Source organism: Giraffa tippelskirchi, chromosome 4, assembly GCF_054371585.1.
Source record: "Giraffa tippelskirchi isolate mGirTip1 chromosome 4, T2T-mGirTip1v1.2.pri, whole genome shotgun sequence".
NCBI lineage: Eukaryota > Metazoa > Chordata > Mammalia > Artiodactyla > Giraffidae > Giraffa > Giraffa tippelskirchi.
Genome location: NC_137278.1, coordinates 83,259,161 through 83,276,792, shown reverse-complemented (window position 1 = coordinate 83,276,792; position 17,632 = coordinate 83,259,161). Strand labels below are relative to the sequence as shown.

At 39.5% G+C, this 17,632-nt stretch overlaps 1 long non-coding RNA gene across 1 annotated transcript in view; it reads right to left on the bottom strand.

The window, feature by feature from the left end:
• LOC145547236 (uncharacterized) overlaps positions 1–17,632 on the bottom strand; it is a 190,926-nt gene that overhangs the window by 67,049 nt on the left and 106,245 nt on the right. The window contains exon 5 of the long non-coding RNA XR_014083676.1: positions 4,138–4,251. This is a non-coding gene — a long non-coding RNA (uncharacterized LOC145547236). The remainder of the gene's footprint in view (positions 1–4,137; positions 4,252–17,632) is intronic.

Below are 17,632 nucleotides of genomic sequence, written 5' to 3'. Positions count from 1 at the left end.
TCTCTAGTCTTTCCCATCCTGTTGTTTTCCTCTATTTCTTTGCATTGATCACTGAGGAAGGCTTTCTTATCTCTCCTTGCTATTCTTTGGAACTCTGCATTCAGATGGGAATATCTTTTCTTTTCTCCTTTGCTTTTCGCTTCTCTTCTTTTCCCAGCTATTTGTAAGGCCTCCTCAGACAGCCATTTTGCTTTTTTGCATTTCTTTTCCATGGGGATGGTCTTGATCCCTGATTCCTGTACAATGTCATGAACCTCTGTCCATAGTTCATCAGGCATGCTGTCTATCAGATCTAGTCCCTTAAATCTATTTCTCACTTCCACTGTATAATCATAAGGGATTTGATTTAGGTCATACCTTAATGGTCTAGTGGTTTTCCCTACTTTCTTCAATTTCAGTCTGTATTTGGCAATAAGGAGTTCATGATCTCAGCCACAGTCAGCTCCCGGTCTTGTTTTTGCTAGCTGTGTAGAGCTTCTCCATCTTTGGCTGCAAAGAATATAATCAGTCTGATTTCGGTATTGACCATCTGGTGATGTCCATGTGTAGAGTCTTCTCTTGTGTTGTTGGAAGAGAGTGTTTGCTATGACCAGTGTGTTCTCTTGGCAAACCTCTATTAGCCTTTGCCCTGCTTCATTCTGTACTCCAAGGCCAAATTTGCCTGTTACTCCAGTTGTTTCTTGACTTCCTACTTTTGCATTCCAGTCCCCTATAATGAAAAGGACATCTTTTGGGGGTGTTAGTTCTAAAAGGTCATGTAGGTCTTCATAGAACCATTCAAGTTCAGCTTCTTCAGCATTACTGGTCGGGGCATAGACTTGGATTACCGTGATATTGAATGGTTTGCCTTGGAAATGAACAGAGATCATTCTGTCATTTTTGAGATTGCATCCAAGTACTGCATTTCGGACTTTTTTGTTGACCATGATGGCTACTCCATTTCTTAGTGTTTCATTAAACTCTGATCTAACCGGTAGCTTTATTTTCCTGCACAAATTAGAAAAAGTTCTCAACACCTATGAAATGTTGTCACAATATATTGATATAGTTACTTCAAGACAGTAGTATATAAAAAGCTACAATGTCTATCAAATTGTAATAAATATAGAAATCCACAATGACTATTACCCAATGGCATCTCCTGAAATGTGGTACCCTCATGTTGTGTATGACCTGCTCCGACCTCCACAGGGCCCACCAGAGAATTAAGAGGACTATTGCAGACCAGGCCCCACATTAGATGCTTTTCAAACATTAACTCCTCCAATGTTCTTAATACCCTGCTAGGTGAGGATTAATATCACACTTAATTCAGATTATACTTCAAGTAATTTGCCCAACACCATACAGCTACTAAATATCAAAATTAGAGTTAAACCTGATAGACCTAACACCAAAGTCTTTATTCTTTATAGAGAGCAGGGGTGCTGTTTACAGCCATCACCCTATGTCCTTTAAAGACAAAAGAAAGCAAAAACACTGGCCTCCTACCGATCCTGGCAATGCAGGTTTGGGGAATTCTTGGTCTTTCTGCTAACGGGATTGGCAACCTACTTCAGTCTTCTTGTTCAGAGAATTCCATGGACAGAGGAACCTGGTTGGCTACATACAGTTCAGGGGGTCACAAAGAGTCAGACACGACTAAGCGATTTTCATTTCACATGACTGCTAAAACAGGAGCCTCAGCACCTTTCTTTCCACATCACCCACCATGCCACCACCATAATCTTAACTTTATTCAAAATAAAGGCTAGATTTTTTTTTTTCTATCACACAAGAGAGCAACTGTTCTAGTGATGCTGCTGCTACTGCTTAGTCACTTCAGTCATGTCTGACTCTGTGCAACCCTGTGGACTACAGCCTGTCAGGCTCCTGTATTAATGGGATTCTCCAGGCAAGAATACTGGAGTGGGTTGTCATGCCCTCCTCCAGGGGACCTTCCCAACCCAGGGATCGAACCCAGGTCTCCTGCATTGCAGGCATATTCTATACCACTGAGCCACAAGGGAAGCCCTGTTCTAGTGATAAATGGACATAAATTAGAGAAACCAAAACTATAGGTGTTTGGTAAATAAGCTTTAATAAGGAAAAGTTTAATAAACAGCATGAGGAAAAATATTTACCCTTACTATTTCAAATATACATAAATTAAAGAAATATTTATGAAGCATTTTAGAATTTTTTAAAAGTTGGGGTTTTAAAAATAGCTCCCATCATTTGGAGTATTTTCCCATGGAACTGATATTTTCATTTGCTGCTAGTGGCAATGGAAATTAGTACAACATTTTGGGGAAGCAATGGAAAAATAGCAGGAACCATATGAATTATCATTAATCTTTTGATCCAGACAATCCAGGAAGTTAAAAAAAAAAACTAAATTACTCAGCAGAATAGAAAACCTGGCTTCCCTGGTAGCTCAATGCTAAAGAATCTACCTACAGTACAGAAGACCCAGGTTCAATTCCTGGGGTAAGAAGATCGACTGGAGAAGGAAATGGCAACCCATTCCAGTATTCTTGCCTGGGAAATCCCACGGACAGAGGAGCCTGGAAGGCTACAGTGCATGGTGTCACAAGAGTCAAATACAGCTTAGCAACTAAACCACCACCACCACCACACCACCATAAAAAATCTACATGCATAAGGTTCCCTGCTAAGTCACTTTAGCTATGTTCAACTCTTTTGTGACCCTATGGACTGCAGACTACCAGGCTCCTCTGTCCATGGGATTCTCTAGGCAAGAATACTGGAATGGGTTGCCATTTTCTTCTCCAGGGGATCATCTTGACCTAGGGATGGAACCCGCGTCTCTTACGTCTTCTGCATTGGCAGGTGGATTCTTTACCACTAGCATCACCTGGGAAGTCCCACATGCATAAAGTAATTATTGACAAAAACCTAGAAGCACCCTAAATGCAGAACAACAAAAAAGTGATTTAGTAAAAATATAGGACATCAACTTGATGGAAGACAATGTAGTTATTATAATAGTAAATTTAGAATTTTCTCAATTCTAAAAAGCACATTTTTAACATGTCAACAGCTGTAAAATCAGGATGTATCTTATAATCAATATTGTCCTGCATTTCAATTAGAAGCCCCTCCTTTTTTAGAGGTACATAAAATAATGATATATCTTAGATGCAATAAAATATGAAATTTAAAAAATATGCCAGTAAGAAACAACTGTGTTAACATTGAAAGATTCTAGGTGTTTCATTTTGCCTATATTCAAAATTAAACTATTTTTCAATAATAACTTTAAAAGAACAACACGTTACAAGAGCTTTGATGAGTCATGGAAAATTTCTAGAGTACATTCATCTACAAGGAATTTTTATATGCAATGAATAAGCCATCTTTTAAAAGAAAGAAAACTATGGAAGGACCTCTGACAGAAAGAAACTACTTTTTTGGTAAACATGAAGGAATGAAAGGGAAAGGGGTTCAAAATGTTTCCTAATCTACTTTATGATTTGTGGGATGCAGTTTTCTTTTATGTTTAACTTCAAAAGGGTCAGGAATTTGGTGCCATGGAGTAAAATTTAGAAACTGAAAATAACTAAGTAGCTATCTTTCTTATCGTCTTTCATTAAAAGTTATTCTGAATTAAGACATAATTGAACTTGGCAGGGAGAATTTGAAGGTAAGTAGTTTTAATCTTACACAAAAATTCTTGCCAAAAGCAAAAAAACAGTGATATAAATTCACATGAGTTTGGAAAGAGTCCTCATTTTTCTAAATACAAGTAAACAGTGAAGATTATAAATTCAAAAATAGGAAGAAATATTAGGAAAGAAATAAATATCATAATACTAAAAGCAGAATTTACTGTAAGCATTTTGAGAATTTTTTAAAAACTATCATTAAAGAGTTAACAAAAGAAATGAGATGTCCACTGGTTCTTTTTCCTTTATTTTTTTCTATAAGAACATATGAGATTTATGTAGATCTGAGATCAAGAGCAGATGCAACCCAAAAAGAGTGACTTAAGTGAGAAATCGATTTAAGTTGGGAAAAAAAGTCTTTAACTTTTTTTTTCTGATGATTACTTTTGATGTAATCATCAGAAACTAGAAATTCTAATTACAATAATTGATTCCAAATCATCTGTGGCATCTTCCCTTTGTTACTCACATCAGTAGTAGAACTTCCATTTTCAGTGGGGCAGGAATGGCCAGAAACAGTTCCCGCCTCCAGCCAGGAACAGCCTTAGTTTTTCAGCTCCTCTGCAGCCTGTGGTCAAGCTCTCTGCAATGCAATATAAACCAAAGCTACTCACTTTATACTACACACTAGATCCCTCTTTAAGACCATTCTTTACAAAGAAAAATGAGCAGATTTTCATCCTCCTTCAGTTTCCTCTGCTGCCAGTTTCACTGGATATAATGAAGGCCTGGACACCCAAAAACAATCTCAGTTCATAGGCTGACACAGAGAATGGCAGCCAGTACTAAGACCGGTGAAGCAGGAAGAATCTTAGAATCTGATGATGCCATGGGTCTGCGCTCCCAGCTTTGGAGGGCCAGTCCTAGATGTCCATTGTACATTTTCTATCTTTATTGTTCATTCTCTTTCTATCTAAGTTATAATTATTTCTGGTGTTTGATATTTACAACCAAACCCAAGTTGTAACTGATATATCAAGTAAGTATATGTCACGTCCTTCTTGCTTTGTCAGGAACTGTTGTAACATTCTTCAAAGAATAGGCTTCCTTACCTCATTCCCCAAATTGAGGAATAAATCCATAAGTACCTACACACACTAGACGTTCTATCTTGTGCTCTACTTTTACAGATTGGCAAGAAGAAAACACAAATGAGAAGGAACTGTCAAATAAAAATGACATAGCTGGATAAGATGGTGAAGAGGAGGAGAGTTGGCAAGTGGAAAGTTTGCTCTTCCTTGTCTAACATTCATCACTTTATAAATATATCTTTAGCAGAAGATAGGTCTCTTAAAGCTTTGGATGTGAAGTCAGAAAACATTCTTAGTCCTAGTCCTGTGAACCTGAGGTCTTCAGGTAGCCACTCTGGTCTCTTTCCATACATCATTATACACTAACCTCTACTACGTAGAGGTCCCACTACATGGGACAGTTTTGATTAAAATAAAATCATCATCATAGAATTGTCCATTTTAGCCATTTTGTGGGCTTGGGCTTCTGGAAATAAGGTTAGAATTGTTATTCCATACTATATCTTCTCCCAAACATGTAGATAGATAGATAGATAGATAGATTAGAATATATTTTCTGACCATCCCTTCATCCTTATTTTAAAACTTCTTGAAGTTCTACCTCATGGATACAATTCTTAGGATCATTTTACCATTGGCTTCCTAACTAGGTATTCCATGTTGATGCATTTGATTATGGAAAACTTTTATCATCTGTAATACATCTTTCGTACTTAATGGTTAGTTTCTAAAGAGAAATAAACCTGGGGTTTATTTTCAATTGGCTGTTAGCACAGTTAATTCAACTCATGTTCATTAATCACCAACTGTGAGCATCACCGACTCCATGGATATTAATTTGAGCAAACTCTGGGAGATAGCGAAGGACAAATGTGCTGCAGTCCATGGGGTTGCAAGAGTCAGAGACAGCTTAGCGACTGAACAACAAATGTACATATTGCGTGGGCATTAAAAAGATACTTTCTGAGGATGGGGGTGAGGTTGGTAGAAGTGGTAATAATAAAATAATTCAATATACAACATGACTAAGGGCCACTCAAAAATTAATAAGGTACCCTCAATTAATAATAAAGAATCCCTTATGGGATTATTGCAATCATAAACTCTATGCTTTTTACCTCATGTCCAAAGCTCACTTGAACAAGGAGCTATTCATGAAGGAAATTTTGATAGTCTTTCCATTTTTCTTGGCACTTCAGGTTTTACCCTCAAATTAAGCTAATCCCTCAGAAAGGTCTACACTTGTCCTGAGTTATATTGGCTCTTGAGGTGAGCCTTGAATAGAATTGTGCCTATCATTTACTGAGGAATGATGCTAAAGTCACACAGCTTTATATAGTGTCAAGAATTTTTCCCACTGTCCTTAATGGACGTTCCATGTGAGCAGTTTAATTTAGATTTTAATGTAATGAAATATTTGTTTCTCATCAAAATTAATATGATTATTTTTCTTAGACATCAAACCTATGTTCCAGACCAACTTTTGTTTTCACATCGGTTGCCAACGTGAGCCCAATTTCTTGTTCATCTCTGCTTCTGCTGCTAAGTCGTTTCAGTTGTGTCCAACACTGTGTGACCCCATAGACAGCAGCCCACCATCCTCCTCTGCCCTGGGATTGTTCAGGCAAGAATACTGGAGTGGGTTGCCATTTCCTTCTCCATGTTCATCTCTATCAACTATGAAAAAACTCACATAATGTGAACATTTGTGTTTTTCTCATTCCTCTCATGTTCTAACCCCCCAGACTTAACTTTCCTCTGACTCCAATTCATATTTGCTCTGGTCTTACCACTTTTCTCTCCCTCTTATATCTCACTGCTTTGATATATGAGTTGGCCATAAGCAACTTAAGATGAGTTCTAGAAGAAGATAAAGAATAGATAATAAATTAAATTAATAAATAAGGGTCCAAACTCAGGCAAAGAGTGGATATCCTGAAGTATTCTAAGGACCCTAAGTCTAAAGGCCATTTCATTCTACATCACACCTGCCTACCCAGATACACCTGTTCTGAAGGCATATGTTCTTCCCAAACCACAGTAAATAAGATCCTCTACAATAAATAGTTTGTAGAATCTCCCTGACTCCATGGAGTTAGAAACATTGGCCAGAAAAAAACCTTTTTTCTCCCAAGGAAACTGGCAGAATCCCATAGAGCTCTTGGAGGTTATTGACCTCTGGCTTCACCACGTCATTGCAGCAAGAAAACAAGTACATTTGTACCTGAGCTTATTCCAGGAAAGTTGCCATATACAATGTAGGTAGCAGATTATAAAGTCATTTGCTTAGTTTTCAGCTTGTTAAGACAATTGAAAAGTTGGCAACTGAATTCAAGTCAGTTAATAGCTGACTAAGGCCAACTTTTCCATACGACTGTGTACTCAATCAGGTAATGATTAATTAAAAATTAAATAAGCAACAAATATTTGTAAACTAGCTGCTATAAGGATATAAATATGAGTTAGTCGATGTTGAGAAGCTGGAAAGTATTGAAAAGTCCGATGGCTGAGAAGTGTGCAATAAAGTGATAAAGACTAAATTAATACTCAAAAGTCTATCAACCTAGGTATCCATTGACAGAAGAATGGCTAAAGAAGTTGTAGTACATATACACAATGGGATATTACTCAGTCATAAAAAGGACTGAATTTGAGTCAGTCCTAGTGAGGTGGATGAACCTAGAGCCTGCTATACAGATGAAATGAGTCAGAAAAGAGAAAAAACAAATATTGTATATTAACATATACATATGGAATCTAGAAAAAAAGGTACTGATGAACCTATTTTCAGGGTGGGACTAGAGACCCAGATATAGAGAACAGACTTGTAGACACAACAGGGGAAGGAGAGGGTGGGATGAATTGAGAGAGTAGCATTGAAACATATATTACCATATGTAAAATAGATAGCTAGTGGGAAGTTGCTATAATAACACAAGGAGCTCAACCTGGTGCTTTGTGATGACCTAGAGGGAAGGGATGGAGTAAGGGGTGGGAGGGAGGCTCAGGAGGGAGGGGACATATGTATACTTATGGCTGATTCACACTGTTGTATGGCAGAAACCAACATAACATTGTAAAACAATTATCCTCCAATTAAAAATAAATTTAAAAAAATTAAAATAAGTCCAAATTCAAAAAAAAAAAAAATAGCCTAAACTTTGAAAAATGGTCTTCTGCAGACCTTAGAAAAGCAGCCTATCTTACCCAATTACCCAATTCAAAATGACTTTTTACAAGCTAACCATTAAATTTTGGCTTTGAATGTCAAAAAAAATTCATCAATATTATGCAGATAACCTATTCTCTAAATGCTATATAGGAAATATAAAGTGTTCCTACTGGGTAGAACTAAGAATATATTCATTGAGGCCATGAATTTTGAGATAATTCTCTCTTGATCATATTGGCAAGTGAACTGAACAGAAAAAGGAACAGAAGTATGACTGGTTAGGAAAAAAAGAATGAGTAAACAGTAAAAAATAATCACGAATGATGCCAAATGTAAAACATTTGGACTGTCTCAATAAAGTTGGAATAAAAACAAAAGAAAACAAAAACAAAACTACTTGGCCTGGCAATCTGTAGAATGGTGGGGAATAACACTAGGGAAGAACATTAGCACAGGCTGATAAATTTGTCCTTAATTCAGTGGAAAGGGAGACATCCTTGGACATTTCCAAGAAGGGGAGTGATGGCATCAGATTCCTTGACAGACAGAATCTAGAACCAAAATGAGGGATGGATTAGAGAGGAGGAGGAAGACATAGTTGAAAAACAAGTAAGTAATCCTATTTCTATTTAACACCTCCTTACTGAACAGCAAGTGTCGAATCTACTGATACATCGATTATGTACACTGAAGACAGAATCACACACAGAATTACTGCAAACAACCTTTGGAATACTTTACTAGCTAGACTTAGCTTTACTGATATGCAACCATAAGGGATTCCTGGATATAAAATCTATGATCACATCATAATTTAACTATCTCAATCACTTCAGTTTAAAAGAAATCAACGAGGATGTCCAGCAGAGTCTGGATTTCTTTATTCTAGCAATTGAAGCGACAAGGGGTCTAGTTTTCTGAACATTATTGAGTGGAAACGTTTATTTCTGCAAATCTTGCCTTTGCTTTCAAAATTATAAGTGTATTGGTTCCCCTCTAACTCACTAAGTGCTTTTGTTCCATGGCTCCCATTTGAACAACAGAAAAACCTTCAACAAGACAATTTCCATCACAACTGGGATCAATCTGAAATCTAAAGTTAATGTAAAAAAATAATTTATTTCCTGCTTTTCAACTTCCTTTTCCTAGACACCAAAGAATAAATCTATTAAAAATGCAATTAGCTGTGATCATCATGCATATCCAATACAGCAAGTGTTTATTTAAAACCTTCCTTGGGCACACTGCTTTTTGAAAAGCTTTGCAGTTCCAAAGGCATTTGAATGTGTTTGGCAAAGGGGTCACTTCTGGACATTGCTGCCCATTTATATCTCCACATTATATACCCTTACATGCCCTTATCCCAAATTCTCCTGAAGCTAACCCTCTGACATCCTTTTCAGCTCAGGGTACTCTTATCACACAAATATAGGAAGGTAGATTTATGATGTTTCAAATTCCTCAAGTTGTTATGAAATGGTGAACTTCTTCATTAATGATATTTTTGAAAACTTTTGAAAATCTCAAAGGATAAAATAAAAACCCAATTCCCACCTCATACACACAAAAATTGATCATATGTTGACATTCTAAGTTTCTGTGTTTTCTAAAGAAATAAGTCAAGTTAATGTCTCCTTAGTCTCCTACCTTCTGACCCCATTTTCTTGCTCTGTCTCAGAAGCAATTCCAGCACTTTGCTATTCAACTTTCCAATCCATTATAACACTTTGATATATATACACCTTCCCTGGTGGCTCAGTGGCAAAGAGCCTGCCACTCAGTGGCAATGTGGCCTGCCAATGCAGGAGACACAAGAGATGCGGGTTCAATCCCTCAGTGGGGAAGATCCCAATATAGCTGGGAGAAGGAAATGGCAACCAACTCCAGTATTCTTGCCTGGGAAATCCCACAGACAGAGGAACCTGATGGACTACAGCTCAAGAGGTCGCAAAAGGGTCATATATGACGTAGTGACTAAACAACGACAACAACATCTGTAAATAATACATACTGCTATTTTGTGTTGCTTTTCACATTTAAATAAATTGCATCATAAAATCATATTGTTCTGTAGTATTTCCACTTAGCATTATATTTTTGAGATCTATCAATATATAACCTCTTTGATTGTGCCCACTTTTTACCACTGGATTGTGTTGTATTGTGTAAGCAAACACAAATGTATTTTTCTATTTGGATATTTCATTTTTTTTTTCACGTGGGATGTTTCCAATATTTTACTTTCATAAACAAGGCTGAATGAGAAGTAGCTTTGAGCAAGCAGGTCTGCTTATGCAGTTAGAGAGTTATCTCTTTGGGTTTAGAAATGAAATGTGTGTGCACTGTTAGTTTCTTGGGAAACTGCCAAATTGCTCTCCAAAGTGGCTATATCATTTATACCCCTCTGATTATTTCAGTCTTTTTAATTTTTACCAATCTGATGGTGAAAATTGTGACTAACTGTTGTTTCCATTTGCATCCTCAAGATTACAAGCAAGGAAGGCCGAGTGTAATTCTCCAGGCGGTGACACATGGGGCGGGGGTGGGTGCTGGCCTTGGCTACAAGAGGTGACAGCACTGTCAGCAGCCTTGCCTTAGTAGGGACTTATATTAAGGTAGGGCTACAAGCCACCACCTACAAGGCTCAGAGAAAGGCCTGAGTAAGGTCATCAACTCCCGGCAAAAGGCCTGCACAATACTTAGCAAGCCTTCCAGTGTTGCACAATAATACAAAGCAAAATGCTCCTTGCTTCCTATGTAACTTGGTAAAGAGCAGCCTAAGTGTGACAGAATGTTTATCCAAGAGTCACATTTTTAAAAGTAGAAACACTTTGTTCAAAGCAGTAAGGCCTGCTGAGTGCCCTACTGAATGGGTGAGGTTTATAGTTAGGGGTCTTATCATTTTCTTTCTTGAGTTCCTCTCCTCTTCCATTTTTCTATCTTCCTGAAAGCCCCTGAGTCCTCCTCCAACCTTAGTCTAGCAATTCATGGCAAAGTAATAAAGCACAAACTGGAAATCAGAAAATGTCAACTCTGGGCCCAGCATTGTTGATAAACTAACACAACACTTCGAGCAAATCACTTTTCTGCTGAGTCTTCTCTTTTTGGGGGGATGATAAAGTGATGCCAAAGGCCATAATCTAGGATTTAAAGCCTCTCACTTTCTAGCTTTCCCTTCAGAGGAACCAGAGATCAAATTGCCAACATCCATTGGATCATCAAAAAACGAGAGAGTTCCAGAAAAACATCTACTTCTGCTTTATTGACTATGCCAAAGCCTTTGACTGTATGGATTACGACAAACTGTGGAAAATTCTTAAAGAGATGGGAATACCAGACCACCTGACCTGCCTCCTGAGAAATCGGTATGCAGGTCAAGAAGCAACAGTGGACATGGAACAACAGACTGGCTCCAAATTGGGAAAGGAGTACATCAAGGCTGTATATTGCCACCCTGCTTATTTAACTTACATGCAGAGTACATCATGAGAAATGCTGGGCTGGATGAAGCACAAGCTGGAATCAAGCTTGCCAGGACAAACATCAATAACTTCAGATACACAGATAACACCACCATTATGGCAGAAAGCAAAGAAGAACTAAAGAGCCTCTTGATGAAAGTGAAAGAGGAGAGTGAAAAAGTTGGCTTAAAACTCAACATTCAGAAAACTAAGATCATGGCATCTGGTCCCATCATTTCATGGCAAATATATGGAGAAACAGTAGAAACAGTGACAGATTTTATTTTCTTGGGCTCCAAAATTACTGCAGATGGTGACTGTAGCCATGGAATTAAAAGACACTTGCTATTCAGAAGAAAAGTTATGACAAACCTAGACAGCATATGAAAAAGCAGAGACATTACTTTGCCAACAAAGGTCCATCTAGTCAAAGCTATGGTTTTTCCAGTAGTCATGTATGAATGTGAGAGTTGGACTATAAAGAAAGCTGAGTGCTGAAGAATTGATGCTTTTGAACTGAGGTGTTGGAGAAGACTCTTGAGAGTCCCTTGGACTGCAAGGAGATCCAACCAGTCCATTCTAAAGGAAATCAATCCCGAATATTCATTGGAAGGACTGATGCTGAAGCTGAAGATCCAATACTTTGGCCACCCGATGCAAAGAACTGACTCATTGGAAAATACCCTGATGCTGGGAAAGATTGAAGGCAGGAGAAGAAGGGGATGGCAGAGGATGAGATGGTTGGATGGCATCACTGACTCAATGGACACGAGTTTGAGTAAACTCCGGTAGTTGGTAATGGACAGGGAGGTCTGGCGTGCTGCAGTTCATGAGGTCACAAAGAGTCAGACACGACTGAGCAACAGAACTGAACTGAACTGATCTCCACCCCATCCCTCTGTATCTGTATCTCTGTGTCTCTGTGTCTGTCTCTGTCTCCATGTCTGTCTCTATCTCTGTCTCTCTGTCTCTCTCTCACATGCACACATACACCCTACCACTATAGAGACTAAGAAATCACTTGTTCCAATTTGCCTGTTTCATTTTATTAGCACATCCCATGGGAGGGGGGTGACCCACCAAAGGCAGCAGAGCCAGAACTCCATCCAATTCAGCCAGTGCCTTTTCCCACCCCAAATTTGCTCTCTCCTGTCTTTAGAGCCAGGTTCCCTGCTCCTTCCTTGGTGTCAGTCTGTCAACCTCATTGCTGATTTCTTCCTAAGGGAAGGAGGGTGAACTAGAGAAAAACCTCATCCATCCCCTCATCACCCAGAGTAGCTGGTGCTCCATCTGTCATCCATTCTACAAGGAACCAGGCTAGGGGATTTCTACCAAGGGAATTTCACTTGCTATCAAGCTTCCAATGTTACACTTATGTGCCAGTCAAACCATATCCAGAGGTCTCTCTGACCCAGTGAGTCAGGGAGAATACAAAATTCACCCAGGCATTACACAGACAATCCCTGAGGATATGTGTGTGAAGTTAGAGCATGAATAGCGTGGCAGATAGAATGGTTTCATGATCCCTGACTCTTGGTGTTCATGTCCCTTTAGTAATCCTCTCCCTCTGATTGTGGACTGGTTACCTGTGACTTTATTCTAACCAATGGAATATGGCAAAGATGATGTGATTTCATTCCCAGGATTGTATTATTTTGGACAAGGCTCTACCTTGCTAAGCAACTTGCTCTACCTTGCTGCCTATGAAGAAGCAAGTTGCTTTAAGTCCTACAGCCACAAGAAAATTAATTATGCCAACAACCAGCATGAGCATGGAAGCGAGCCTTTCCTCAGTCAAGCCTCCGGATGAGGATGCAGCCCTGGTCGACACCTTGATCAAAGCCTTGCAGAGGACTCAACTAAACTGTGTTCAGACTCCTGACCTAAAAAATCTGTGAGATAATACATATGGGTTGTTTTAATCTGCTTTGTATATGGTTACTTGATAAACAGCATGTAAAACTAATGCAGACAGGTATACTTCATATGTGATGTTTTACACATTCAGTATATGGGAGAGCTATCTTGAATCTTATGTACAGAAAGAGAAAAGTCTTCATGAAGCCAATTATTTCAGCCCCATGACAACAATTCAGGTCATGGCCTCTCTCCTCTGCTGAGAGGAGATCAGAACCCTGGATACTTAAGAGTATGAAATCAGAGTAGCCAATGACAGACAAGCATCAAGGCTTTCCTGTCATCTTCAGCATCTGGACTTCACAGCAGGGGTGAGTGGGAAAAAAATCAAAGTAGAGTATTTAAAGGGGCAAAGGACCAAAGTATGGTTCTACCCTTCAAGCTAGAGAGACTCCAATCACTAGTCCCCAGCTACTCTTTCTGATTCTGATACAGCTCAACCAAGTTGGGCTACTTTAGGTGAGTCCTTTCTGTAACTAGAATTGACAGAATATTCATTATGGGCTACACGAGATCTGCATAATCCAGATTCTTTCCCATATTTCTACACTCCTGCCGTGACCTTCTTTTAGTGCTGGAATTCACCTTGCTTCCTCTTGCCATGGGGAATGTGCACATGTTGGTTCCTGATACATTATTTCCTCCAATTTTCACATAGTTCATTCCTTCTTCAGATCTTAGCTTAGGTGACACTGCCACAGAGAAGCCTGTCCTTAACTTTGTGACTGGGCCTAATGCCTAATGACAGGCCCTCAGAGTATGATAACTCTCACCTACTCGACATTTGTCACAGGCTAACTGTCCATTGTGAAAGTGAAAGTTTCTCAGTCATGTCCGCCCTTTGCGACCCCATGGACTATACAGTCCATGGAATTCTCCAGGCCAGAATACTGGAGTGAGTTTCCTTTCCCGTCTCCAGGGGATCTTCCCAACCCAGGGATCGAACCCAGTTCTCCTGCATAGCAGGTGGATTCTTTACCAGCTGAGCCACCAGGGAAGCCCATTGGCCTCTTTGACTATTTGCTCAATGCAAAACTCCCCCACTAGCCTCTTTCTGAGCCACAAGGACAGAAACTAGGACAAGTTTTGACTTTTTGTTGACTTGCCATTATCTTGCCAGCACTGAGCCTTGAACACAGTATGTTTCAATAAAAATTCATTCAATAAAGAGCTGACTAAAACATATCTGTCTAAAAAAATTGAGGGGGAAAATGATCCCTGGCCTGAGAGTCAGGAGACCTAGTTGTGAACCAGCTTTCCACTCAATTTCAGCATGACATAGAGTTGGCCATTCCGAGGCCTTGTGAGTCTTTATACCCCTGACTCACTGACAATATCATCAGTGCTACTGGTTGCTTGTTACTGACTGTACTTTTTTTCACTTTGCCTCTTCAAGGAAGCAGTAATGGGAAGACCTTTGAAATTCTGCTTCATTTCCTCAGAGCCGCAAAATTCTCAACAAAAAATTCTCAAAAGGAGTACAGGCTGCATGTAAACTGGAGAGTCCATTGGGGTCTGAAGTTAAAAGGTCATATTGTGTGGAATGGTCCTTATAGTCATCTGGGAACAATAACTGAAACATATAAATTACAAAAGTGGGATGGCTGGCTGCTGTATCCATGGAAACAGATGTTGGCTTGGCCAAAGTGCTTTATAATGATTATGATTAATCATCCTTGAAATCACTGTTATTTATTGATGTATAACTGATGGAACCATGTTGGAAGGGCTATATCATACAGTTTTACAAATTTCCTGTTGCCAGAGTTAGCACTCTGGCCATAAAATAGTAACAATATTCTTTAAAATATTCTTATTAAATATCAGAACAGGAAAATATAGCAGCCATAGCTTGGAATAATAGTCAATAAAAACATTGTGCCAACTCAAGTCACTAATGTTCAAATTATGTTTTCTTCCATGCTTCATATAAACTTAGTGTTAAAAAGTACTTCAATAAGTGACATTTCTTTTGTATGTTTTTCCTAAACATGGTTCACAACTCTGCTTTATCTGTGTTTAAGTCAGAACTATTTGTTGTTGTTGTTCAGTCACTCAGTCATGTCTGACTCTATGTCATCCCAAGGACTGCAGCATGCCAGGCTTCCCTGTCCATCAGCAAATCCCAGAGCTTGCTCAAACTCATGTCCATTGAGTTGGTGATGCCATCCAACCACCTCGTCCTCTGTCATCCCCTTCCCCTCTGCATTCAATCTTTTGCAGCATTAGGGTCCTTTCTCATTAGTCAGACCTTCACATCAGGTAGCCAAAGTGTTGGAGCTTCAACTTCAACATCCATTTCTGCAATGAATATTCAGGATTGATTTCCTTTAGGATGGACTGGTTTGATCTCCTTGCAGTCTAAGGGACTCTCAAGAGTCTTCTCCAACACCACAGGTCAAAAGCATCAGTTCTTTGGCACTCAGCTTTCTTCTCATATAAGTCTGGAAAAAGTTATGGTTCATTTATTGTTGCCCCTTCCTTTAGCCAATCTTCCTTGTCACTAATATTTTTCCACCTTTATTTTGTGTTCAGATAAATTGAAGTTTGTACCTCCACCACTTAAGTGTGATTTATTTTAATCTGGTCACATGTATGATTGAAGCATGACCAGAGTCTGGAAACGGTCTTCATGCAAACTCCTTTTCAGCTGGAGATAGGGGGCACTTTATGGAGACAGGGGGCATCTGGTTCTTTCAGAGCCATCTTAGCTTCCTTCTATCCTCTCATCACTGCCCATCCCCACACTGATCTATGAGTCAACAGGCACCTAACAAAACATGCACAACCTTACTCTCCCTCACATGAGACAGAGAAATACCAAGGGATGTGGCAACAGCCCACTGTGGGCTTGCGTGTATTCCTAATGCATATTTTCCCAGAACAGATCCAACTCCTCAGATACATACGGCACTGTTTTCAGTGGAAACAGAAACAGAGGGCTGAGAGCAGCCAGAGCCTCAGGTGCTGTTGATACAAGTCTTTCCTAAGCACATCCACAAAGCTACTACCGTATCATTCTTGATCTAGTGCCACAAATAAACAGCAACCCCTGGGCCCTGGGCTATGTTCTCTGAACAGCACTGGGATTGTTCTGCACAATGCTCTGATTGTCTGTGGAGCAGGGCTGCTGGAGAGCAATGGAGTGGGTGCTGAGAGTCTGCTCCAGCAGCCATGCTAGGAGATGTTCCAAGCACCAGGTGTGTTAGCCACTGTCAATGTGCAGAGAGGCCCTGAGATGTGAGTCACAGTCACCTCAAACCTCCTGTCCTACTCTATCCTATAGGCCTAGAAAATGACCCAGAATGCTTTGTGCACCTGGAAAGGACAAGGCAAATGGGGTAAACAGGAAATTAATGAACAAACAATGCAAAAAATATTTGAAAGGAAGCAATATTTATAACTATTCTCCAGCAATTTTGACGGAGAGTCTTTATATAATACATCACAGAAGGGCAAACATGAAGCTCATATACTATTTAAATGGACACAAGAGCAGGGCTGCCCCAGAGGCTTGTGGAACGTCTGTATCTTCAATCCAGAGAACCGAGAGCTACATCAAAAGTTTCCAATCTTCTGCACATTCCAGAATGGAGAATTACCATTCTTTATTTTTAAATTGCCTCTGGAAGACTCCATGATCTTATTTTAAAACATATTCTATAGATTATTATAAAATGTAATAAAGAGAAGCAACTATTTGTTATGATCTATCCCAGTGTTCTTTACCTGGGGACTATTTTGCTCACTGGGACACTTGTTGCAATGTCTAGAGACATGTTTTATTGTCACAACTGGTGAAGAAGGACTGATGTTTAGTGGGTAGAGGTCAGGGATGCTACTAAACCCCTCTACAATGCACAGGACACTGCCACATAACAAAAAACTATCCAGCCCAAAACGTCAATAGTGCCAAGTTTGAAAAACCCTTATCTAGACAAATAGCCACTATGACTAAATTATTCCTCTCTGAAAGATTCATCATTTGAATAACTGGACTAATCATTAAAGGCATCTCTGTATACAATGCCTTGGTTTCAGACCACTGCATTAATTTCATTGAAGGATAATATTGGTGAGTATGCAAGTAAAATTAACAATTTCAAATTGCCTACCATGAAGCCAGAGAAGGCAATGGCAACCCACTCCAGTACTCTTGCCTGGAAAATCCCATGGACGGAGGAGCCTGGTAGGCTGCAGTCCATGGGGTGGCTAAGGGTCGGACACGACTGAGCGACTTCACTTTCACTTTTCACTTGTATGCATTGGGAAGGAAATGGCAACCCACTCCAGTGTTCTTGCCTGGAGAATCCCAGGGACGGGGGAGCCTGGTGGGCTGCCGTCTATGGGGTTGCATAGGGTCAGACACGACTGAAGTGACTT